This window comes from Petaurus breviceps, unplaced genomic scaffold, assembly GCF_028583685.1.
Source record: "Petaurus breviceps papuanus isolate PSGF00001 unplaced genomic scaffold, PetGlider_PUasm1.0 140, whole genome shotgun sequence".
In the NCBI taxonomy this organism is placed as follows: Eukaryota; Metazoa; Chordata; class Mammalia; order Diprotodontia; family Petauridae; genus Petaurus; species Petaurus breviceps.
In genome coordinates, this window is record NW_027185698.1 from 46,962,664 (window position 1) to 46,989,540 (window position 26,877).

The window sequence follows — 26,877 nt, forward strand, 5'->3', positions numbered from 1 at the left end:
GGTCATACAGCCCAGTCTGTACACTAACAGAGTCCCCACTGTTACACTCCCCCAGAAAAGTCATCCAGTTTCTGTGTGAAGACTTCTAAGGAGGAAACCTGTTCCACTTTGGAAGCTCTCCCTGACCTTGATTCTAAATAGATCTCTTCATAACTTCTACTCATTCCTCCTGGTTCTGTTCTCTTGGGCCACACAAAACAAATCGAATCCCTCTTTCACCCAAAATCCCTTCAAATACTTGAATAAAGCTATGTCTATCCTGAGTCTTCTCTCTTTCCAGCCCACACATGCCCACTTTCTTTGACCAGTTCTAATATGACATGGACTCAAGGCCCTTTACCATCCTGGGGCTCCTTGCCTGGACACTTTCCAGTTGATCAATGTTCTTCTTAAATTATGGCATTCCTTCCTAAATTGATTAATTGTCAAAGAAAACTAGGCAGTTTTCAAAGAAAGAAATCCAAGCTATCAGCAGTCATATGGAAAAATGCTCCAAAATTATAATTAGAGAAACACAAAGCAAGTCTCAAGTTTCACCTCATGCCCAATCGATTTGCAGAGTTGAAAAAAAGGACAATAATAAATGTTGGAGGGGTTAAGAGAAAATAAGCACATTAACACGCTATTGGTAGAGCTACGACCAGCTATGTCCAGTTATTCTAGAAAGCAATTGCAGCTATGACCCCAAACTGACTAAACTCTGCATCCCTTTGATTCAGTTCTAACTCTACTAGCCCTAAAGAGCTCAAAGAGGAAAAAGACTCATTTACACAGACATATTTATAGCAGCTCTTTTTGTAGTGGCAAAGAACTAGAAACCAAGGCAGTGCCCAATCTTTTAGGGAATGGTTGAACAAATTGTGCAGTGCAATACCATTGTGCCATAAGAAATTATAAAAGAGATGACTTCAGAGAAATCTGAGATTTGCATGAACTGATGCAGAGTGAAGTAGGAAGAGCCAGGAGTACAATTTATATAATAATTATAACTTTGGAAAAACAAACAACTTTGAAAACCTTAGGAACTCTGCTCCATTCTAGAAGGCTCCATTGGAGTGTTTGGAGAGTTATCCTGAGGGTTTGCATGGGATCTGAGGACCTTTTTTCCATCTGTCAAGATCTAGATACTAAATAGAATCTGATGTTCCCAGGAGAAACCTTGGGTGGGGGCTAGAAGCCAAATTCTAACATTTCTAGGTGGCAGATGTGAGCCTAACTGGAAGGATACAGGAAATATTTCCAAGAGAAACCTACTCTGCATAAAGCCTTCCATTGTGAGGCACAAGGAACATGATGCTCAGGGAGAACACACACAGAGCAAGTGTTCACGTGGTGGTCAGAAGCAGTGATACAAGGACATTCTCCAGGTTTCTCTTAAGAACTTTGGAATTGATCGCATGACATGGGAGACACTGGCACAGGACCTCTCAGTGTGGCGTGCCCTTATCAAAGAAGGTGCTGTGCTCTCTATGCAAACCAGAATTGAAGTAACTCAAAAGAAACTCAAGATGCGCAAATTTAGAGAATCCACCCCAAATGTTCACATGGACTATTTGTGCCTGACAGCGGCGGTACACTCCTAACTCATATTGGTTTAATCAAACTCAGTCAGACACGCTGTAACTCGACTCTAGCATAGTGATGTTGGTCTTCTTCGAGAATGAAGGACAATAATCAACCAACCACCACAATGCCTAGAGAGTCATGCCACTCCTCTACTCAAAACTCTTCAATGGCTCCCTGCTATCTATTAAATTAAATCAGGCTCCTTGGCCTGACATTCAAGGCCCTCCACAGTGTTCACCACTCAACTTTTCTAGCTCATGGCTCCTCTCCTGGTACTCTGTGGTTCAGTAAATCTGTACTAGACTTTGCCCCTGAGCCATGTCCCAGACTCTCCTGCCCTTGTGCCTGGTAGTTATTGTGCCTGAGATGTCCTCCTTCCCTTTATTTACCTACTAGATTCCCACCCCTCCTTAAAGCCCAACCCCAATTCCACCTTCTTCAGGAATTCTTACTTGATTCCCACAGGTCATTGCCAACCTCCCTCCTCAGGCCTCATGTAACATTGTGGCCCTTTCGAATACACTGAACATATATTACAGTGGATTATAGTTAACCAAGTGTTCCTTATCCCTCTATTAGACTATAAGCTCCATGAGTGCAGGGTACTATCTAAACTCTATACAGTTTTTAGTTCAATCCTGTACAGATGATAACAATGGCTAATGTTTATATATCACCTACTATGTGCCAGGAACTGTGCTAAACCCTTTATAAGTAAATCTCATTTGATCCTCAAAACAATCTTGGGAAGTAGATGTTGTTACTATTCCCATTTTACAGATGAAGACAACAAGCAAACAGGTTAAGTGACTTGTCCAAGTCCATGCAGCTTGACAGACTGAAATGGTAGACATTTCATATACATATATAGATGTTGTAAATCCCTCTGGATTTGGGGTAGGGAACCCATTGACCTGTGAGTTATTTTTACTGGCTTTGAGGAAAGAGACCTGGGTTGGGCAGATCCAAGGCTTAGGGTGCAGTTGCCTCAGAAAGCTCTGGACCCAGAGAGAGGCCATTTTGTGCCACTTTGAGGTACTGTGGTCTGTAATCCCACACCCCAAGCTCGTCGGGCAGTCAGCAGGTATTTGTTGTTCCCCAGGGAATGAAGCCAATGGGCCTCGGGTTTCCCAAAGCTCTTCCTCTTAGCCCACTCCTCCCTATGGAGACTTGGCACATTTCTAAATAAGAGAAGACAGGAAAACTTCATTCTTTCCAGCTGGAGACTCCAATCCAAAGCCACTCCATCATTCACGCCTCTTTGGTTTTTCAAACCCTTCCCTGGAGAATCCTTTTTCTTTTGTTTGTCGAGGTGGGGGCGGGAAGGGGGGAGGGAGGGAGGGGAATAAAGATGGGCCAATTTGTCTGTAAACCAGCTTCGGTTTGCAGCCAGACACTGAGCTCCCCCCTCACCCTCCATGACAAAAAGTCTCCGAAACCTGTAATTGGAGTTGAAGTCTCCAGCAGCCAGATTAATAATGCATGTAATTATAATATACAGTTTTCTGTAGGCATTTCTAATTATGAAAAAATTACCAAGAGCATCAACAGAGTGACTCTGAAATGCCTCCCGTTTATTCTATGGCGCTCTTAATCAATGCTCTGCCGGGGAAAAATCGAGCCCGGATGTTATTACGGGCTCTCCTTCTGGATTTAATTACAGCAGTAACTCAGAGCTCAAATTCGGAGAAAACACACCAGGCACTTTATGGTGCTGAAGGATGGCTATTAATCGTCCTCTCCCACTTTCTACCTTGGAAGGCCAGCAGCCATGGCGTGGATTTAAAAGGAACAGGATCTTGGCACCAGGAGATAGGCCACCAGCACATGTGATTGTGCGTGCACGGGGAGTTTGGGCGCCCGAGGGTCAGTGTGTGTGTTTAATAATCGCGATTTCATTTAGCACATATTTCTTCACCAATGAAGAGGGGTGGTGGGGGAGAGTGGAGGCCAAGGTTCAAAACAGGACTCTGCACTTATGTGCCCAGGGGAGAGGCACAACCTTTCTGAGTTCTCCATTCTCTACAGTACTCCACTTTGGAGGCTTTAGGGAGAGAGTCTCCATTTCACAATCAAATTTCAGGCCCTTAACATAGTGATTAAACACTGAAGAAATTCTGCAACCAGTTTTACACTGAGTTAATGTGGGATCACTCACCAGGTGGTGATGGTGGACAGTCACAAAGACACTACAAATCTAATCTCAGACACTTACTAGCTGTATCACCCAGAGCAAGGCACTTAACCGCTGTCTGCCTTAGTTTCCTCAACTGTATAGCAGGGATAATAAAATAACCCCTACCTCACAGGGTCGTTGTGAGGATCACATAAGATATTTGTAAAGCATTTAGTAGTGTAGATGCAACCACAGTGGCATCCCCAGGATGGCTGCTAGCATAGGTTCTTAGATCTGCTTTACTAGGAAAGATATGTTCAAGGGGTTAACAATCTTTTAAAAATTATATTCCCTAGGTCAGGGGAAAAGTCAGCACCCTGAACTTCAGAGAAAATACCAACAGAGAAAATACAAGCAGAGAAATAAGACCAACAGACAGGGATTTGACTTCCTGAATCAACTATACACTTTATATACATCCCTGGATGGAGAGAGCCTTTACATCTGAGCAGCTGGGGAGCTCTGAATGTCCGATCACTCAGAATCTTGACCAGGGAATCACAAGATCCTTCTTATAAGTGAGCCCCCAAAGCAAAATACCAGCTCAGAGTATATATATACTTTTCAGAACCAGAAGGCACCACAACCCTCTTGACTCAGTGTCTAATTAGAAATTAGCAAAAAGAGTGAAAGCCTTCCTATAGGCAAGCCTCCCCTAAGCAAGATTCCCTTAATGGCCTCCAGGTGAGGTCTATTAATGGGCAGGAAGCTCATATATCCCATCAACATTACCAGCAGGTGTTTGTTCCTTTCTCCCTTTCCCTTCCCAGAACTGAAGGGACCTCAGAGGTCATCCAGTATAAACACTTCCATTTTACAGGTAAGGAAACTGAGTCTATCAGAGGTAAAGTGATTTGCCCCAGGTCATACAAACAGAAACCACAGACCCTCTCTAGGTAATTAGAATTCCTAAATTATGCCTTCTAAGGGGAGCCCAAAGTGTGGTCTCTTCACAGAATAGACCCTTCCTCACCTTGTCACCTCTGGTGTTTGTCCTTCAATTCAAGTCAACAATTTACTAAGTGCCTATTGTGTGCTTAGCCTTCCTCTTTCCCTGAGGGGAAGAGAGGAGATGGAGCAGATGTGATTTCTGCCCCTGTCATGAGATAGGGAAGACAGTTTCTTTCCTATATTCTAATTGGAGACATGTAACAATAGCTCACATTTCTATGGTGTTTTTTAAAAATTATTTTTATTGATATTTTATTTCTTACTTCACCATAGTTCTCCCTCTCTCCCTCCCAGAGAGTCATTCCATATACCTTTTTAGACAGGAAACTGAAAACATGTGTAAAGTATAACACCTGTGGATCACCCATCTCCTTGAAGGGGTAGGTTGGGACTGTCTTCTCATCTCTCTTCATTTAAGTCCTGCTTGATCTCTGATTGTGTGTGTGTGTGTGTGAGTGTGTGGTCTTTCCATTTACATCATTGTAGTGGGCATATTATTTTGTTGGTTCTGCTTACTTTACTCTGCATCAGTTCATATACATCTTTCCATGGTTCTCTGTATTTGTCAATCAATAAATATTTATTATTAAATATCTATCATCTTCCAGGCACTATGCTGATCACACACATCATTTCTTACAGCATACTAATATTCCATTCCATTCAGATTCCCCAATGGATGGGCATTCACATTGTTTCCAATTCTTAGTTATTACAAAAGGGCTGCTATAAACATTTTGAAGTAAATGGGAACTATTTTTTATTGATGGATTCCTGGAGGTACCCAGTAATAATTTCTGCTAAAAAGGGTTATGGACATTTTAGTCTCTTTATTTGCACAATTCCAAATTCTATAGGGCTTTCCAATTTAGAAACTGCTTTTGACACCTGTAAGGTAAGGAACATAAATTTTGTTATTACCAATTCATGGATGAAGAAACTGAGACTCAGAAAGGGATCATGTCTGCCAGAAAGGCATTTTGGGAACTGAATCAATTAAGGGCCAGAGAGGTTAAGCCACTTATTCAGATCTGGTATTTAAACCTAGATGCTGTGACCCTATAATAGTCTCTGAATTTCCTCCTTACCCATCTGAGATCATACAAGTGGGAAATATACAAGCTTGGATTACAACCCAATTCTTTTGTTTTCAGCTGTGGTATTCACCATACTGCCTCAGTCCAAATCACTGCACCCATCAAACACAAAAATTTGTGATTAAAAATAAAAATAAGCATGAGCAGAAAAGTATTCACAGGTCACAGTCTTTTTCTTTCTTTTTTTTTTGGAGGGCAATTGGGGTTAAGTGACTTGCCCAAAGTCACATGGCTAGTAAGTGTGTCAAATGTCTGAGGCCGAATTTGAACTCAGGTCCTCCTGACTCCAGGGCCAGTGCTCTATTCGCTACACCACCTAGCTGCCTGTCACACAGTCTTTTTCTTCTTTCAATTGGGCATCTAGGTGGCTCAGTGGATAGAGCTCCAGACCTGGAGTTAAGAAGACTCATTTTCCTGGGTTCAAATTTCGCCTTAAATACTTATCCTGGGCAAGTCATTTAACCCTGTTTGCCTCAGTTTCCTTATTTGTAAAATGAACTGGGGAAGGACATGACAAACCATCCCAGTATTTTTGCCAAGAAAACCCCAAGTGGGGTACATGAAGAGACATGACTGAAAAATGACAGCTACAAGTACTCAATTAAGTCTAGACGGAGATAACTGAGTCAGTTCTTGAAATACTATTTCATGAGCAAAACAGCAAGACTAATTCCTATTCTTGAACAAAGAACAATTCATTCTGTGATGAGAAACATGGATATCTTATCAGCCTGTCCTCTAGTATTGCCCATCGGAGTGGTTTCCATTGTCCTTTAGTCTGAGGATGATGGAGTCTGTGACAGCTCAGGTAAGTGGTTCTCTATGTAAATCCCTGAAACTCAATTGAAGTGATTGCAGACTCATAGCCAGGAACAGTAGAATCTAGCAATTCAGCTAGTTCTATAAATACTAGATGGTCCTTAATCCTCAGGGGACTCACAGACTAAGTGGTTGTTAGGCTGCATACACAAATAACTAGAATACCAGGCAGAAGAAGGCAGATATTTTTAAAAAGGTGAAGATGTCAGCTCATGGCAGAGGCAGCGGGCAATGCAGGATTCAGAGACAGTGTTGCCCACACACACACACACACACACACACATACACACACAGAGTCAATCCCCAGCACAATTACACATACAACCTGGGGCAGATTGATGTGGGCCCAGGCCTGGGAGAATGCACAGAGGATGCAGGACATTTGTTGAGCCTGCTCCTGGAAGTGCCTGATAATGTGGAATGGAAAAATTGGGCCCTGCACATTGGAGTACTCAGAGACATTCTGACTCTTCTAGAACTTTACCACGTGGTACAAAAGAAAGAAAAAGTCTTTAAAGTGCCTGCTGTGTGTGAGTACAAAAGACATTAGCTGCCCAAATGACCTTTCCCTTCCCCTACCAAGGTTACCTCTGAACAAGGCATGGATGGATAGATGGATGGATACTAGCCTGCCATGTTGATTCACTGGTGGGTTGGGTCCTTCAGGTCACTGGAGAACCTTACCTGGTTGGCCCATGGTGATCACAGAGGTCTCCCCTTGGACACCTGCTTCTTAATCTCTGCGTGGCTCCTCTGATGTCCTCTCCTCCCCCACAAGTCTCACAAGGTTGTTCCCTCTCCAGCAATCATCTAACCAAGAGTATGAAAGAATAGAGACAAGAAAAAGAAACTTAGGTACCATATGATTTGGAAGTCATGTGGTGACAGGTCGGGGAGTATCTCTTCCTCTTCACTTGAACTGCTAGAGTGAGAGATGGAGTAATTTGGCTAGTTAATGCCTTTTGTATTCACGATCAATTCCTGCTTAGCCAGCAATCAAAAGTCTTTTCTTTATCCTGCAGTAAACAGATAGGAAACAGTTACAGATTACCTGGGCATGCTCCAAAGTGGAGAACGAAGCTCGTCCATTTTCTTTTATTTAGCAGAATAAACCTCCAGATGTAGGTTTACCAAATATCCCTGTGGGTCCCCTGGTCATGCTCTCAGAACTGAGCTCTCACTGGACGGTTCTCTTTACCTTTTTATCGAGCACCCACCATATGCAGGGCACTGTGCTCACTTCTGAGGGAGGTACCAAGACTAGATGTAACGTGGGTCTCTGCCCTCATAAGACTTACCATTTTTTAGTATTATAATTTTCTCTCTAGGTTTTTCTGGCACTGCTTATTGCCTTGTTCTCCTCCTGCCTGTTGGGCTTCTCCTTCTCTGTTGCCTTTACTGGATCTTCATCCACTGGGGGTCCCCTGAGGTTCAGTCCTGGGTCCTCTTCTTCGTTGGTAACATTTCACTTGGTGATCTCATCAGCTCCTATGGTTTCAATGATCATCTCTATGCAAATGATTCTCACCTCTAATGTGTTTCCTATGCTTGTCTCACATCCTCAACTCCTTATTAGCTTATCTTCAATTGTATGTCCCGTAGATATCTTAAACTCAACATATCTAAAACCAGGCTCATTTTCCTTCCCCTCAAACCTACCTCTCTTCTTAATTTCCCTCTAACCTTTGATGACTCCACCATCTTCTTCATCACCCAGGCTCACAAGCTACGTTTCATCCTTAATTCCTCACTCTCAGCCTCAGTATTCAATCAGTTATCAGTTCTGTGGTTTCCTTTTTCTTAATGTCTCTTGTATATGCTTCTTTTCTTTCTTCTGATGCTGCTACCACCCTGGTCCAGGCCCTCATCACGACATGCCTGGACTATTGTAATAGCCTGCTGGCTGTCCTTCCTGCCTGAAAATTCTCCCCTTTCCAATCCATTCTCCACTCAGCTGTTCTTCCTAAAATTCAGCTCTGGCCATACCCTCCCCCATCCCAATTAAAAAAAAATTCCAGTGGTTTCATATTGCCTCCCAGATCAAATAGGAATCCTCTGTTTAGCCTTTGTAACCTGCCCACTTTTCTAGACTTCCCACCCCCTTTGCCCCTCCACACTGCATCTTCTGCAATCTGGTGACATTGGTCTTGCTGTTCCTTGAAGGTAACAGCCCTTCTCCCAACACTGACATGTTCTCCTGCCATCTCCTGTGCCTGGAATTCTCTCTTTTTACTCTGCCTCCTGGCTTCCCCAACTTCCTGCAAGTGCCACCTAAAACCCGACCTCCAGCAAGAAGGCTTTCCTGATTCTCCTTTGTTGTGCCTCCCCTCCCAGAACACACTCGATAGATTCTGTCTGTAGCTTAGGGTACATAGAGGTTTTCCTCTTGTCTCCTCATAAGCCTGTGAGCTCACTTAGAGTGGGGGATCTTTGGTTTTTGCCTTTGTGTGCCCAGCTTTTAGCCCAATGCCTGGTGTATAGTAAGCACTTCATACAGGTTGGTAGCAGGCATCCCAGAATGCTCTAGGCTGGGCTCTCCTGACTCCTGCTAGCCTTGGGCTAGATGTTTTTCCTCTGGAGTTTGGATCTAGTCCCTAGTTTTAAGGCCAGATAAGTTTTTCCACTTTCAAGGAAAGAAAAACAAAAGGAAAGAAAAGCTGCCTCTTGCCATAAGATGTCAGCTTCCAACCTCAGAGACAGAGTTCTCTGAGAGGATCTCTCAGGGGCTGCAAAAAGACTTTTGAAAAGGCTGAGGGATCAAATATCTAAAACTAAGAGGAAATTAAAAAAAATAAAAACAAAACTAAGCCATATTGCTCAATAGTTAAGTAGCAGCCAAAGGATAGCAATAATTTTCAAGATAGGAATTATAAGCCACCAGCAACCTAGTGAAAAAAGGTGTTCTAAATCACTAAGAGGAAATTGAAATTAAAACTCTGAGATGTCACTTTATGCCCATCAAATTGGCAAAGATAAAAAAGACAGAAGTAGCATTAGAAGGACTGAGGGAAGACAGACATATTAATGCATTAATTTAGAATTAATGCAAGAAAATTTATAAAGCTGTTTATATCCCTTGGTCTAGTGATCCCACTATTGGGATGACCCCAGGTCATTCAGTTAATCAAGAAGCATTTATTAATGTGTTTCTAGGCACTGTGCTAAGCTTTGGAGTTACAAATAAAGGCAAAGACAGTCCCTACCCTCAAAGGATTTAGATTCTAATATAGGAGACAACATGTTAATAACTAGGTACATATAAGCTATAGACAGAGTAGATGGAAGGTAACCTTTGAGAGAAAGTACTAGTCACTGGTGGAACTAGGAAAGGACTCCCACAGAAGCTTCAATTTGAACTGAGAACTGAGGTGAGACTAAAAGTCTTTTAGGCATATATGACATGTCCTTGTCATATATAGTAAAATATTCATAGAACCTTTTATGGTAGCCAAAAAAACCACACAAACCTTAAATCTCAAAATCCTAAAAACAGATTGGGTACTCATCTATTGGGGAATGACTGAACAAATTGTGGTACATGAATGAAATGAAATGTTATGTTATAAAGAACAATAAGTATGAGTAATCAAGAGAAACCCAGGAAGACTTATCTGAACTGATACAGAACAAAGAAGGCAGAACTTGGGACAAAAAGGATATGTAAGGACTACAAGAATGGAAATGATGACAAGACTAAGACTCCACTGGATTCAGAGGAAAGGTAATGAGTGAGTGTCTAGAATTTGTTCGAAGAGACAAATGGTAAAGCACTTACCTCCTCCTTCTCTAAAGAGGAGTGAGGGACCACTGTTACCACACGTTGTACACACTGTAATACAAAGTCTCTGCACTGGGTTTATATCTGTCTTTTACTTGGTGACAAGGGAGATTTTTTGGAGGGGGCAAATCTTGGGATATGGATGTCATATAAAAAAAAAGTCAACAATAAAACATTTTAAAATGCGTGTGTTGGATGGGGAACAAGGGCTGTTTTTTTCTGGAAAGAAAAGAAAAACAACATATCTTGTTTTTTTGGGCAAATTTTCTGGGCAAATGTGGAAGAGTGTAAAACCCTAAGACTGGCAGACATATCCCTTCCACTTTCACCCTTCCTTGCTAGAGTCTATGAATTAATCCTTTTGGATTCTCTCTTCTCTGTGAAATGAGACAAATCACCACAGGCAACTCTCCATTCTTTACAATCTGATTATCTGGATTCTTGGTTCCGCTCTCCTCTGTGCATTATCAGTCACTTTGAACCTCATTCACCTTCCCACAAGAAGACTTTGGGGAGTTGTGCTAATCTCTTACATCAGTGATTTCCAAACTTTCTTCAGACCCCTAGGTCTAAGGAATAAAGATAATAGGATTTAGTAGGGACTTTAGGACATAGAATAGAATGTTACAACTGGAAGAAAGGAAACTCCTTGAGGGCAGGGGCTGTCTCATTTTTTGTATTAGTTTTCCCCCAGACTTACCGCAACACCTGATATGTAGTAGGTATTTATTAAATGCTTGTAGATTGATGATTGACTGAGAGGCTTCTTTAGAAAATAAAACAGAAAATGTAAGAATGGGAAGGAAACTAAACATAGAGAATATCTCTAAGGGAGGGAGCTTAGATCATAGAAAATGGAATGTTAAGAGTAAGAAAGGACCTTAGAACCTTGAACGTAGGGCATCCAAGCCACAAAGAACCTTCCAAACAATCTAGTCTTTAGATTCAAAAGAGGTAGAAATGAAAACTCTTTAAGATAGAAAGGAACCTATGATTTCTCTGATAGATGGAATTCCCAGATGAGGAAGTTCCTTCTACCAATATAGGTTGGCACCTTCTGTGTAACTAGTCTTAGAGAGTTGCTTAGAGAACAGAAGTTAAGTGACTTACTCTGGGTCACACAGCTGATATGCATCAAAAAGGGGGTCTGAACCCAAGTCTTTCTGACTTCAAGGCCACTTCTTTAGCCAGTACATCCCGTGTGCCTTTCAAGGCCCAAACTATCTCATCTAAACTATGTCTCTGCACATAGTAGGCATTTAATATCAGGTTAATTAATATATTTGCATTAAGCCCTATTCCCCAGCACTGTCCTAACTAGTATAATAATAATGATAAAGCTAGCATTTATGTTGCACCCAAAGATTTGTAAAGGACTTTACAAATATCATTCATTTGATCCTCACAACAATCCAGGAAGATAGGTGCTATTATCACCCCAATTTCAGAGATGAGGAAACAGGCAGATAGAGGTCAAGTGACTTGCCCAGGGTCCAATACCTAGTAAGTGGTGGAGGTAGGTCTTCCTGACTCCCAGTTCAGTGTTCTGTCCAGTGCCTAGCTTTTCATAAGCACTTATTAAACACCTACTAGGTTCAGGTACTGAGCTGGGTATTAGAGATAACAAAAAGAATGAAATAGACCCCATTGTCAAGAGGCTTACATTATTACATCAAAAACTCATGGGTAGCAACTTTTGAGATCTGAAAATAGGTATAATTTCCTCTATTTTGCCACTAAAATTTCCTACTTTGCCCTTCTCCCTTTCTTGCCCAATAAATTTGTTAGTATTTCCAGTCCCAGAATAAATGGACCAATCCATTTGGAAATCTTCCTCTTCTTTGGCAGCAAGAGCATGAACTTGCTCAGGTGAGCCCATGGTTGGCCCTGAGTCTCCGGGTCCAGTTTCTTTTTCTAGGCACAGGCAACTGACCTACCAGTCCTGATTTAGCTTGGGTGGCTTCTTGGAATCCAAGAGTTTCTGGGTTCCTGAGTTGGTATGGACTGTCCAACAGGCAGTACTTCCTAGTGCTTGGGGGTGGGGAGAAGACACCCCACTGCCAGGAAGCTGCCACATCTAAAAGATTCAAGAAAGGTCAAGCTGGGTCGTGGCTCATCAGGAGATCTGGACTTGTGAGATGCTGACAGGGTAGGTCAAAGAGAAAAGTGAAATATCCGGTGGTACCTTGCTTTTTCCAGAGAGTGTGATTGGCCCAGTTGGTTTTTGTGCTGTGTTTTCAGTATTTGTTCATGCATGCTTATGAGTCTTTTGTGTTTTAAGCACTTCTTTTAAGGTAGAGGAAATAGCTGTCTTTTACCTAAGGCAGAGGAAGGAATTGCTGCTACTTTCCCAAGTAATCCCTTTTCTATAAGATTTTCCTATCCATTTTCTCATGTGATCCTTCCAGCAGCCTGGAAAGGGATTTAGGTCAGGGATTAGCCTTCCAATTTTAGGATTATAGGATTTAGAGCTGGAACACTCCTTCAAAATCTGGTCCACTTTACATGCGGAGGAACTGAGACCTGGAGAGACCAAGTGACTTCATATTACTCAGCTTGTGGATGTCAGAACCAACAGTCCCAGCAGGGGAATGAGAAGGAGGGAGCAGAGGGGAAAGAGGATGGTTAATGTCCTGCAAGCTCCATTCCTGTAGAAGCCGTTCTTGGACATCCCTGGTGATGGGGAAGAAGCCCAAGTAGCCCTGACTCACCCAGAGACAGACAAGCACAGACTCAGGGAAGGGAATTTCCAGAAAAAGGAGATGGTTGAAATCATGAAACCTTGTTCCCAGACTCTAGAAGAAAAGAGAAAGGGTGAGACTTTCATAATAATAAGAACTCTGAGATTGGTACAGCACTGAAAATTCTCACCAGACCTTTCCCTTACTTCATCTCCTATGTTTGGGAGGTTAGTACAAGTCTGGGTGGGGTTGGGGGTCCAGCCCTTTGATTTCATTAGGACACTAGGTGGCGCCTTGGATAGATCCTTGGATCTGGAGTCTGGAAGACCTGAGTTAAAATCCAACCTCAGATATTTACTAGCTATGTGACCCTGGGCAAGTCACTTAATCTCTGTCTGCTTCAGTTTCCTCATCTGTGAAATGGAGATAATAATAGCAGTTATCTTTCAGGGTCACTCTGAGGACAAAATGAGATAATATATATAATGCACTTTCAAAATCTTAAAGCCCTATATAAATGCTTGCTATAATAATATTCTTATAAATGTGGGGAATTGTTGGTACAGGAGTTCCCTCTACTGATACAATTTATTGTCTGAAACAGTCATAATCTTAGAAATTTGCCTGGGGACACTGAGTACTTTAATTATCAATTTTTTTCTCCCAATCACTGGGGGAAAGAACCAATTGAAATAAATATGCATAGTAAAAAAAATTCCTTTATTGGCCACATCCAAAAATATGTCTTGTGTGTCTAGAGTCCATCCTCTCCTTCTCTGGCAGGGGGTGGGCAGCATGCATGGTCATCAGTTCTCTGGAATCATGGTTGATCATTGTGTTGATCATAATTCTTAAAGTCTTTCAAAACTGTTCATTTTTGCAGTGTTGTTTTTATAATATAAATTTGTTCTTGATTCTGCTCATTTCACTCTGCATCAGTTCATACAAACCTTCCATTTCTTACAGTACAATAGCATTCCATTACATCATATGTTGTGATTTGTTCAGTCATGCCTCAACTGATGGGCAACCCCTTAGTTTCCACTTCTTGGGACCTAAGAAGCTGTGACACAACCTAGATCATAAGGCCACTGAGAGTCAGAGATAAGACTTGAACTCAGCTCTTACTGACTTCAAAGCTTACCCTTGCTACCCTATGCTACCTTTCAAATATTATTATCCCTATTTTATGTGAGGAAACTGAGGTCCAGATGAAGGAAAGGATTTGCCCAAGGTCATACAATCATAGAATGTCAGAGACAAAGAGACCAGCTAGTTGCAGTGTTGATGGGATATAAGATCTTCCCTCCAACTCCCCCCCCCCCCCTTAATAACAGGCCTCACATGGAGCCCATTAAGGGAAGCTTGTTTTTCAGGAAGGCCCACACCTTTTATTACTTTGTAATTAGGCAGTGGACCATGAAGGTTGTGATGCCCTCTGACCCTGAAGAAGCATATATATATATATATGTGTGTGTGTGTAAATAAATATATATATATATACATACATACATATATACATACTCTGAGGTTAGCATTTTGCTTTAGGGCTCACTCATTGGGAGAGAGTTCTTATGATTTGACCAGATGAGACTCTGGGTAGCCATTAAGGAACCCTCCAGCTTTGAACAACCTAGATGTTGGCGCTTCACTCTCTGGTAACTATGTATGTATTGCCTTGGTCAGACAGTTGGATTTATCTAGTGATCTGTGCTAATTTCTCAGACAGTTAGAAGCCCTGTGTGTTGGTCTTTATTTCTCTGCTTGTATTTTCTCTGAAGTTCAGGGTACTGACTTTTCCCCTGAACTAACTAATGTAATTTAAAAAGATTGCTGACCCCTTGAACAGCTGTATTTCCTAGTAAAGCAGATCTAAGAACATGTCTTAGTAGCCGTCCTGGGTATGCCAATGTGGTTACTGTTACACTGGTTCAACCTCCTCATTGTCTAGAGGGGAAACCAAGGGCCAAATTCGCTGAAATTCACACAGTCAATTGGTGGTCTTATTCTCTCCTCCTTTCTACCCAACTTTAAGCTTCTTGAGGGCAGAGAATATGTATTATGTATAGCATTATATAGGTAAAAGAGTAGACAGACCTTGGAGTCAGATTGAACACATAGACCCTTATAATTGTATGACTTTGGGCAAGTCACTTTTCCTGTCTGAGTCTTAGGTTTTGCTTCTGTAAAACGGGAACAAAAATATTTGACCCATCTTTTTAAAAGGAATATATTTGGCAAACTGTAAAGTGGCTACATAATTGTGAGAAATTCTTATAAACTCTGTAGCCCCTCACTTGACTACAAAGGACCTCAGGCATGGGACCTCACACATAGTTGGTGCTCAGTAAAAAAATTTGAGTCCAATATTTAACACAGTGACTGGCATGTAGCAGGCAATTAATAAATGTTTATTGCCTGATTTATTGACTGAGACCCAATTTACTTGCTGTATAACTTTGGAAGAGTTACCTCAATTTCCTTATCTATAAAATGGTAATAATAATGCCTAGATTTGTTATAAGGAAAATTATAGAAATGTGAATTACTAATATAATTTTTGAATTACGGATTTAGACTTTGCCTTTTTAGAAACTGTGAATTACCCCCCAGGAAGGAGATTTCAACATTATAAACTCCTCTGAGTGAATTCTCTGTTCCTGTCAAGTTAGATTGACAGAGGGGAACAGAGGACCAGAGCAGAGTTTTGGCCAAGACTTCATCGAGAAGGCTAAGGGCATTGCAGGAAGAGCTTTGCTCTGGAGGCACACTTTACTGACTTCTCAGTCTTCTTGACTGGGCGGGCCCCATTTCCATAAGCTCAGAGCTGGCCAGGACCCTCCTACCATTGACTAAAATTTACTGTAAAGGGTCTGGCCTGGGGTTATTCTAATGTCCTTCAAATCCAGCAGGCCACACACAGCCTAAGCATCTGGCGCCAGTTGTAGTGGCCCTGACTAAGGAATTCCAAACCCTCTGAGAAGGCTGAGTACAGCTGGCTACCTCCAATGGGTCAGTGGGCCATCCTTTACAGTCAATGAGCTGAGCCCCAGGAAGAAAAGACTCAGGGGACACATGGGAACTGTCTTCAGACATCTGAGGGATTGTCATGGAGAGAAGGAGTACATCCCTCCTGTTTGGCCCTGAGGCAAGGGCTGTGTGTATGGCCCGGAGGGGATAGGGGGATTGTAAAGAAAAACTTTCTGACAATCAAAGCTATTCCACAATCCACTGGACTGCTACTGGACATTATTAGCTTTCTGTCATTGGAAATGTTTCCAGAAGAACAGAATTTCATCATAAGCATTAATAACTAGTAATTTGTCTTATAGCTCTTTAAGATTTATAAAATTCTATCTTCTCAATAGCCCTGGTGAAGTAAATAGTACAAGTATCAGTGTCTCTTTTATATAGATGGGTAAACTAAGGCACAGGGATGTTAAATGACTTGTCCAAGGTCACACAGCTAATCAGTATAAAGGCTTGATTTGAACTCAAGACTCCTTGCAGGTCCAGCGCTCTTTATGCAATGAACTTTTCATCAAATTGTGAAATCCAAAATATCTCACAGAACAGGATTGACCTATCGATTCAATATCTCACGCAGCATTTTGCAACTGTGAGCGTGTGCTACAGTCAATAAGCATTTTAAAATCAGCTACTATGTTCCAGGCCCTATACAAGGTGCTCAGAATATAAAGACAAGAAGCAGTGTCTGTCCTCAAGAGGCTTGCATCCTGGGGCGCTGGGGTGGAATAACCTGTACAAAGGGTTTGATCCCACCCTCCCTCCCCCCAATGGGGAGCTCCATTGTGGTGAGACTTGGGTCTTCTTCTTCTCTGCCTTCCCTGTCCTGGGAAGGAGCATCTTTAGGGCAGGGCCTGAATCTTCTTCCTGATCACTAGATCAGACACATAGGAGGCCTCAGCTTCCTCACCTGAAAAATAGGGAGTTTGGACTCTAAGGTTCCCCTTCCCACACTCTGTATCTAGAATTTGAGACCACTGTAGGGTCTGACATTCATATTCTCTATTCTAAGTTTCCTTCCAACCCTGACAGTCTAAGGTTCTATTAGGGGGTCAATAGATCCTTGCCTGATATCTTTGTGCAAAGGCTGCTGGGAGCATTGGGCTGGTGCGATAAACTTTCTGGATAATGTGACTGCTTTGACATCAGAGGGAAACAAGAGTGATAACTAACATTTCCACAGTACTTATTATGTACCATACTCTATGCTAAACACTTTACAATTACTATCTGATTTGGTCCTCCCAACAACCCTTCGAGGTAGGTGCTGTTAATATTGTTGTTTTATGGATGAGGAAACTGAGGCAGATAGTGGTTAAGTAACTTGCCCAGGGTCATACTGGTAGGACATATCGGAGACAGAATTTGAACTCTGGACTTCCTGACTCCAGGCCTGACATTTTATTCATTGTGCCACCAGATGGCGCAGTGAATAGAGTGGCGGCCCTGGAGTCAGGAGGACCTGAGTTCAAATGTGGCCTTAGACACTTAACACTTACTAGCCATATGACCTTGGGCAAGTCACTTAACTCCAACAGTCCTGCCCTCCCCCCTGCAAAAAGCAAAAATAAACAAATACATAAGTAAATAAAATCACTTTTTTTTTAAAGGGGGCAGCTAGGTGGCACAATGAATAGAGCACCACCCCTGGAGTCAGGAGGACCTGAGTTCAAATCTGGTTTCATACACTTACTAGCCTTGTGACCTTGGGCAAGTCACTTAATCCCAATTTCCGGGACTTCCCCCCCTCCAAAAAGCAAAAGCAAAAAGCAAAACTCGTGCCACCAGCTCCCTGAAAAGTTCAGGGAGTGTCATTCTGCTACTATAGTTCAGGATTCCACCCTCATTCTGGTCTTTTCTATGTCTCTCCATTATACCTTGCCTATTTAGCTATAGCTTGAAATCACCAATGAAGTGGAACAGAGACTCAGGGGTGAATTTTTTTTTCTTTGTTCCTGAAAGGCCTAAAACCTCAACTTTACTTTTATTTGCTAATTAGCAGATTAAGTCCTGATCCCATCCTCAGACTGAGTGAACCCTGACCCCAGTCCCAGGTGGACCTCTGACTCTGCTCATAGACTGAGTTTTGACCTTGGCCACAGATGGAGCCCTGACCCCAGGCTTGGACTGAGCCCATACTTTGGTCATATGTTAAGTCCTGACCTGAGCCCCAGATGGATTCCTAATCCTGGTCACAAGCTGAACATTGACACTTGTCCCAAACAAAACCATGACCCCAGGCCTACACTGAGCCCAGACCCTCACTCTAGTTATAGACGGAGCCTTGACCTCAATTTCTAAATTGAGCCCTGACCCTGGCTCTTCTAGGCTGAGTCCTGACCCCAGGCTGCCCCAGTTTGAGCACAGACACAATCAAAGTTTGAAATAATTTATAAGGAGGAGGAGAAGAGAGAGCACAGAGGGGTCCCTATAGCCTACCCACAGTATCAAGACCCCATTGACCTTACATCAATTATCTAGTCCAGGAGTGGGAAACCTGCAGCCTCAAGGCCGAATGTGGCCCTCTAGGTCCTGAGTGTAGCCCTTTGAGTGAATCTAAGGGCTGCACTTGAGGACCTATAGGGTCACATGTAGCCTCAAGGCCCCACATTCCCCACCCCTGGACTTGTCCTTGGATTATTTCAGTCTAACCAGGATGGAGTTGGTTTCTCTGTGGGCATCAACTAATGTCTGTAGAGTGCTTCCCAAATCATAAATGGGACCTAGTAACAGTGCCCATAGGATCATGTGAGTTTTGCTGCTTTGACTGCTAAAATGACATTTTTAGCCTCTGGTGAGGTGATAGCTGAAGTGTGTACTTTCTCCAAGGGACTGGAATGTCTGCTCCAGACAGACACCGGTTACCCTGTGAGGGACCTTCCATGACTGAATTATTAATTTAGGCTATATATTATCCCCCCAGCCCATTTTCCCCAAATAGGGGTATGGAAGGTTGGGTTGGGACAGACCACAAGCTGGATCCATGGAAATTGAGGTTGGGAGATTTCCCCTTTAAGAGGTAAGGTGCTGGATTGGACACCCACCAAAAGCCCTTCAAGCTCTGAGAGTCTAGGAGTCTATGACTAACAAAAGCTGGTCACACTGGAAGCAAACCCAGAACAGTGTCTGAAAGTCCAGACTTAGAAAACCGCTAAATGGAGGGGCTAGCCCAGGGCTCTGGAGAGAATTTGCCACCTAGCTCTTTTCAATAAGGACTTTCCATCTCCTGCCTTTGAAATAGGATCTAACTGACAAAAAGCCAATTTACATGGGTCATAGCAAGAAAAGACATGGTTTAGTGATATTCAACAAGCTGGGCTCAGCTCTGTGCCAAGGGGAGCCAAGATGAAAAATGAAACTGTCAATTCATTTTGGTTCAATGTCTGTTCTCCCTGCCCTCAGGGAGCTCCCAGTCTAGTGGAGGGAAGAAGACACAAGCACAGGTGACCATAACACAGAAAGTCACATGGTAAATTAGAGACGGACAGACCAAGCACTATGATCATTGCAGACGAGGGTGACTAGGGAAGGCTTTGGTCTCTAGCGAAATGCAAGTCGCTTAAAGACAGAGGATGTTTTATATCTATCCCCAGCAACTGGTGCAGTGCCTGACTCTTGGTTGTGACTAAATAAATCCACATACAGTTATCCCTTCCACATGGCCATTTCCTCATCAAGGTTTCCTTATATTGCAGGTCAGCATAAGAAATTAAATGGGAATTTGGGGGAATTTTGCAGAAGCCAAAGGCCAGCAGATGACACAGAAAAAGTTTAGAAACCCAGAAATGCAAAACATGTATGAATAGTATTGCATAATGTCAATGTATTTCATCTTTTAATATCATAATAATTCAGACTTCTTCTCCGGTAGTTCAAAGGAAGGGCCAAAAATGTTTACTCAGATTTTCTGGATCACAGAGCGGGTGCCTCACCTCTAACCCTCACAATGTGGAAAAGATAGCTAGAATTGAATTGAATTGGATTGGATTTTAAAGGAAGGGTGGGGATCCAACACTAAAAGAGAGAGCTGATATCCCAGGCGCCATGAGGAGCATAAGCATAGAGGCTGGCGAGCTCAGCTTGTGTGCCAAGGGAAGGGAATTATCCAGTTTGCCTGGAGCAATAGGGCTAGAAAGACAGACTGGTGCCAGATTTGGGGGGGCCTTAAATGCAAACCTAGGGATTTTGAACTTGACTCATCGGTTAATAGGGAGCTACTAAAGATTTTTTTAAATTAATTTATTTTATTTTATTTTTTAAAGCAATTGGGGTTAAGTAACTTGCTCAAGGTTACATGGCCAGTTATTTCTGGGTGTGGTGCTAAGTATCAGAGGCTGGATTCGATCCCAGGTCATCCCAACTCTGGGGCCGGTGCTCTTACTTGCTGAGCCACTGGACCACCCCTGCTACTAAAGATTTTTAAGCAGAGAAGTGACTTGACCAAATCTATACATAGGGAGATTCGTCTAGCAGCAATGTTGGGGGTAAGATGAAACAGGTTAGAAGTGAAGATGGGGAGAGCTGATAGAGGGAAGCTTTTGCAATTGTTTAGGTTGGTGGTAATGAGGTTCTGTGCCAGGGTGGTGGTAATGAGAACTGGATGAAGGAGATAGGAATGTATTTATGACTTTATTGGTATAGGGAATTCCCAAGTCTAACAATGCAGGCTGCATCTCCTCTGCATCTCCTAATCATGGAGTTAATGAGAACAATGAGTGGAGAAGCAATTGTTCACACAGTCAGAAAGCATCAGAGAATGTGAACCTATGACTTCCTGACTTCAAGGCTACCTTTCTATCTACCACACTACACTCCCTCTCAGAGATGAAGAGATATTAATTGAGGACTATTTCTGAGCTAGAAATGATCAGAATGAATTAACAGTCCCATGAAAACAGAGACTGTGGTTTATTTAAACTTAATATATGTCCTCCAGAATCTACCCCAGTAAGTGTTAAATTAAATCAATAATGTTGATTTAATGGAACCAAACTCGATAGATGTGTAAGAAGAAGTAAAAAGATTATACCAAGAATTAGTTTTCCTAACATGGCTTTTTAAAAAATATAGTTTACAGTTTTCCAACCTTGAAATCTTGGTATAAAGCTAATCTGGTCATAGTATATAATTTTTGTGATTGTTTGTAGCCCATTTGCTAATCTTTTATTTAAAAATTTTTGTATCAATGTTCATTAAGGATATTGGTGTGGGTTTTCTTTGTTTTGACTTTCTGTTTAAGGTATCAAGACCATTTTCATATCATAAGCAATTTAGCATAAGCTCTCACTTTGCTGTTTTAAAAATAGTTTGTAATATTGAAATTGAGCTTTCTTTAAATATTTGGTAGAATTAACTTGTAGGTCCATCTGGGCTTATTATTTTTATTATTTGCCTTTAAGCGTTCATTTATGGCATATTCAATTTCTTTGCCTGAGATTGGGTTATTCAAATTCTCTATTTCTTGTCCTGTTAGTCTGGGTATTTAAATTTTTTGTAAATGTTTGTTAATTTTATCAATTTATCATCTATTGATTTTATTGATATATGATTGGACAAAGTTTTAAAATAATTTCCTTTCTCTTTTCATTGGTTGTAAATTCTTCTTTTTCATTTTTTTAAAATTGGCAGTTTGATGTTTCTCTATTTTAAAAAATCAGATGATCTAATAGCTTATTTTATAAAGATTTTAAAAAAACAAGCTCCTAGTTTCATTATTAGTCCAATTTATTTTTTTACTATCCATTTTATCTCTTCTTTGATTTTTCAGAATTTGTGTTTTTCTTTCTCTTTTTTGTTGATGAACATGTTTAGTGATACAAAATTTTCCCTAAAGACTGCTGTGGCCACATCACAAACGTTTTGAAATATTATTCCATTGTTGTCATTTTCTTTAATGAAATTATCTATTATTTTTGGGCTTTGTTCTTTGACCCACCATTTATTTGGGATGAAATTGTTTAGTTTCCATTTCAATGTGAATCATTTTCCCCAAAGGCATTTTATTATATTATGGTCAGTTAAAATTTGTTTAATATTTCTGCTTTTTAAAATTTTGTTTATGAGGTTTTGGTGACTTAGCACATGGTCAGTTTTTGTGAAGATGTCATACATAGTTGAGAAATATGTATATTCTTCTCTGTTCTCATTGAGTAATCACCAGAGATTTGTAATATCTAACTTTGCTACAATTCTATTGATGTCCTTTCTTCTTTCTTGTTTATCTTTTAATTAAATTTATCCAGGTCTCAGAGGTACATTAAGCTTCTCAACTCTTATAGTTTTGGTGTCTATTTTACCTTGTAATTCAATTAATGCTTCCTTTTCTTAGATGTTATGTCATATTAGTGTATATAAATATAGATATATACACACATACACATATATACATATACACCCATATATATAAATACACTAGTATAGCATAATATGTGTGTGTATAAATGGCTCATCTCTATATATTACTGATATTATTTCATTGTTCATGGTGAGCTTAAGCATAATATAGTTTCCCTGTTTATCTCTTTTAATCATGTCTACTTTTACTTTTGCCTTGTCTGAGATCATGATTGCTACTCCTGTTTTTTAAAATTCCCCTAAAACATAATTCATTTTGCACCAGCCCCTCATTTGGATGCTGTATGAATCTTTATGTTTCATGTGTGTTTCTTGTAAACAAAATATTTTTGGATTCTGCTTTCTAATTCATTTTGCTCTCTTTTTCTATTTTATGGGTGAGTCGATCCCAGTCATGTTCACAGTTATGATTGTTGGCCATTAATTTTCTTCTGTCACATACTCTTATATTTTCCCGTCTTTACCTCTATCCCCTCTTTACATAGAAGAATGTGTTTTAAAAAAGAATGTGATTAACACAGGTGATTTGTAATTTTTATCTTTTGCTTCATTTCTTTGAGATATTGTTGTAAATAAGCCACCACCCTGCCCCCCACCTCTGAGCTCTCAGGATCTGTTTGTACTTGTGGAGTTACTTTCTTTAGGGCATCTCTTTGGCCCATATGATATCTCCATAGTGTTTGGTATCTTTTTCTCTATTATATCTCCAACTTAAGTTCCTGATTTGAGACTTCATGCCAGGACCAGGCTATATTCCTTTCTACACTCTTACATCATATAGTCAAGTCCTCTTTGGTTCTGACTTTGATTTCCTGAGCTCTTGCCCCTGGCTTTTACCTTTCCTCTTCTTTCTGAGTCCGGAGTTCTGACCCTCTTCAATGTCCCTGGTCATATCTCTGTAGTTGACTGTCCCCAATCAGGGCACTGCCATTGGCTTCTAAAGCTTTCAGAGCCTTTGTAGTTGAGATTCTGCTACAGTGTGCCATCCTTCCTGGTGTTACCCTGGTCAAGTTGATGCTAAGGGTTTCTGATCCCCTTCAGGCATTTCTGGTTGATGTGTTGCCAAGAGGTTCTGGCCTATTCACCTGTCTCATGGTGACTTTTCCTGGTAAGGCCCCTCTTCAAGAACTAGAGGTTTCTGGCTATCTTTATTAGCAAAGTCTTATGCTGGATGAAAGAGCTTACTAATGTTTCTTTTTAAATTTAATGATCGTTTTTCAGTCTGGTCTTCTTTTTTAGATTATTGCTAGAATATATATGGGAGAGCTGAAATTGGGTTCCTCTGTAGGCTTTCATGCCTCCATCTTAGCCAGAAGCCCTACAGGCACTATTACACAACAACCCCAGAATACAGGTGGTACAAGGACAGTTGAAGAATCAGCTCACCTTGTAGGGACATGGATTCCTTCCAATGAAGAAACATTGCTTTGGGAATCAGGAGAATTAGGTTTGAATCCAAAGTCTGTTACTACATTTGTGGACAAATCAGTTCTTTTTGGGCCTCGATTTTCATATCTATAAATTGAACTAAATTATGTTTAAGGACACATCCACTCTTAAGACACAGAAAAGTTAAGATATCTAGTCAGGGTCAAGCTGCAATGACATGTTAGAGCTGGGTATGTGGACCTGGTCTGCCCATTCCCACTTGGGAATCACTCAAGTTGTTAGGAATTTTTCCTTATTATTAGCAGGAATCTGTCTCCGGGACCCCCCCCCCCCCCATTATTCCTAATTCTGCCCTCTGAGCTCAAACAGAATGCTGCTTCCTGGCAATAACCCCTCCTATGTTTGAGGGCAGCTATCCTGCCCCTCACCTTCCCCTCCAGGCCAAGACCTCTCTTCTCCTGATGACACATCCATAGTTCCTTCCATTGAGCCTTCACCATCTTGGTCAGATAGCTGACTCTGGGTATGCTTGAGTTTTTCAGTCTTGCCTCTTAACCATAGCACAAAGAGCATCACCCAATTTACTCCAGACTTGGTATTAAACTGAGCACAGCAAGAATATCACCTCCCTAAGGTGATGCTAGATACTTTACTGCCTCTCCCTATTGACTCACGTAGAGCTTGCAGGCCACTAAATCCCGCTAATCTCTTTTACCCAAAGTCTTGTTACACATGCTTTCCCCATCCTGTATCTATCTAGCTGCCTCTTTGAAGCCATGTGGAGTGTTATATTTGTCCTTTTACAATTTTGCATCTGAGGTTTGGGCTATAGCTCTAACCTGTTGAAAATCATCCAGCAAGCATTAATTAAGCTATGTGCCACATACTTCGCTAATTTTTTTAGATTCTGACTCTACCATACAACTTACTAGCTGTCTCCCCTGTTCCTGATTTATGTCATCCGAGAATAGACAAGCATATTTTCTATACCTCTTTCTGAGTCATTGATCAACATGTTAAGTAGCACAAAACTGAAGACTGATCCCTGGGGCACTCCACTGGAGACTTTTCCTTAGGTTGACATGTATCCATTAATCATTTATCTTTAGGTACAGCTATTCATTCAGTTTTGTTCACAAGAATGATATGAAAGACTTTGTCAAATGCCTTGCTCAAATCTAGCTATAGAATGTCTAGGACACTCTCATGTTCTACTAGCCTAGCCACCCTGTTAAAGAGGGAAACCAAGCTAGTACAGGACAAGTTGGTTTTTGAACCCTTGATGACTTTCTCACTTTCTAAATGGACACAAAATCCTACTTTCTACAAGAAACCCTTCCCAACCTTCCTTGATTCTAGTACCTTCTCAATGACATTACCCCCAATTCATTTAGTGTGTATGTAGCTGTTGTTGTCTCTCTCTCCAATGGACTGTAAGCTCCTTGAGGGTAGGCACTGTCTTTTGATTTTCTTTGTATTTCTTGTGCTTAACACAGCACATAGTAGGTGCTGAATACACAATTTGTTGACTTGCCTTGACTATTAGATTGTAAATTCCTTGAGGGCAGGGATAATGTTTTACTTGTTATCCTATCTCCCAGTGACAAATAAGAATGTTACTTATATTACTTGCTTATTATATCAAATTGAATTTGCATAAATGTGATAAAGGAAGTTATGAGAATGTTTGAGATCTCTGCCTCTCTCCTAATTTACCCTGTAGCTGGGACACCTTATTGAACAGCTCAACTACAATAGTTCATAAGAGGGTCACTCATAGGTGAGGCAGAATGTTGTAATGGAAAGAATAATATTTTGAGTCAGAGGATCAGGGCTCCAATACTTACTATCTTTGGGCAACTTGGACAAGTTAATATCCCTAGACTTCAGGCTTCAAGTTTCTTACCTGGGAAATGATGAGATGGTCCCCAAATTGCTTCTGATTCTAACTTTACAATCTCATGAACTTTCAGAGGCACAAACAGAAATAGTTGCAATGAAAAAAAGGGAAGATTGTCTAAAGAGAACAATGTAGCTCATTAGCCAACTTAGTTTGGGAACAAACAGACAACGTATAGAGAAGATTGAAATAAAGGCAAGTAACTGCAGATGACTACAAAAGAAGAGATTGGATTACTCAACATAATAGTAACAATACTTACATTTATATTGTGCTTTAAGGTTTATAAATTGTTTTGCAAATATTCTCTCATTTTATTCTCACAGTAACCCTGTGAGGCAGGTACTATTATTGTCCCCATTTGACAGATGAGAAGACAGAGGGAAGCAGAGATGGAGTGACTTCCCCAGGGCCACACAACTAAGTGTCTGGGGTGAGGCTCAAACTTAAGTCCCCCAGACTCAAGGTCCAGCACCCTAACAACGATGCCACCCAGCTGTCTCATTTTGTTTTTGTTCACGTTTCCACCAATGACAATCTCAGAACAGGGAAAGACAGAACAAAAATTGTTATGACTCTTGAGATTTTGTGATCCCCCAGGGCACAGAATAAGGTCTTTTAGGGGTTGTCAACACCTGTGGAAGGAATTGAGTTAAATAAAAGCTGCCATTAGACCTGAAATGAGAACCAAAGTTTTCCACATTCATCCTCCATAATTAAAGAGATTCCTCCAACGGACAGGGAATGAGACAGATGACCCAAAGAGACCTTAGTTTCTTTCTAGCTTTCATGTTCTTGGATTTTGGGGTTCCAAAAATGCTCTGCCTTACTCCCTGAAATGAGTGTGTTCCCAGCTTCTATGGAGGCCTCTGGGAAGATTTGACCTACAGGTCTCTTTCACCCATTGTCTCTCCCCAACCCTCCCTCCCTTCTTCCTTTTACTGTTCCTGGTGGGGGTTGGGGTGAGGGGAGGGGGGAGAAACAGGTGTTGATTCACCCTGATCTTTTTTGCAAACCCATTCTGGAGATTCATGCAGTTGCTAGGGGTGGGGGAAGAGTTTTAATAATTCATCTTTAAATAGCTCTAGGCCAAGAGATTGCTTCAGTATTTCCAAGTCTTCAGGTTTTATTATTCCCAC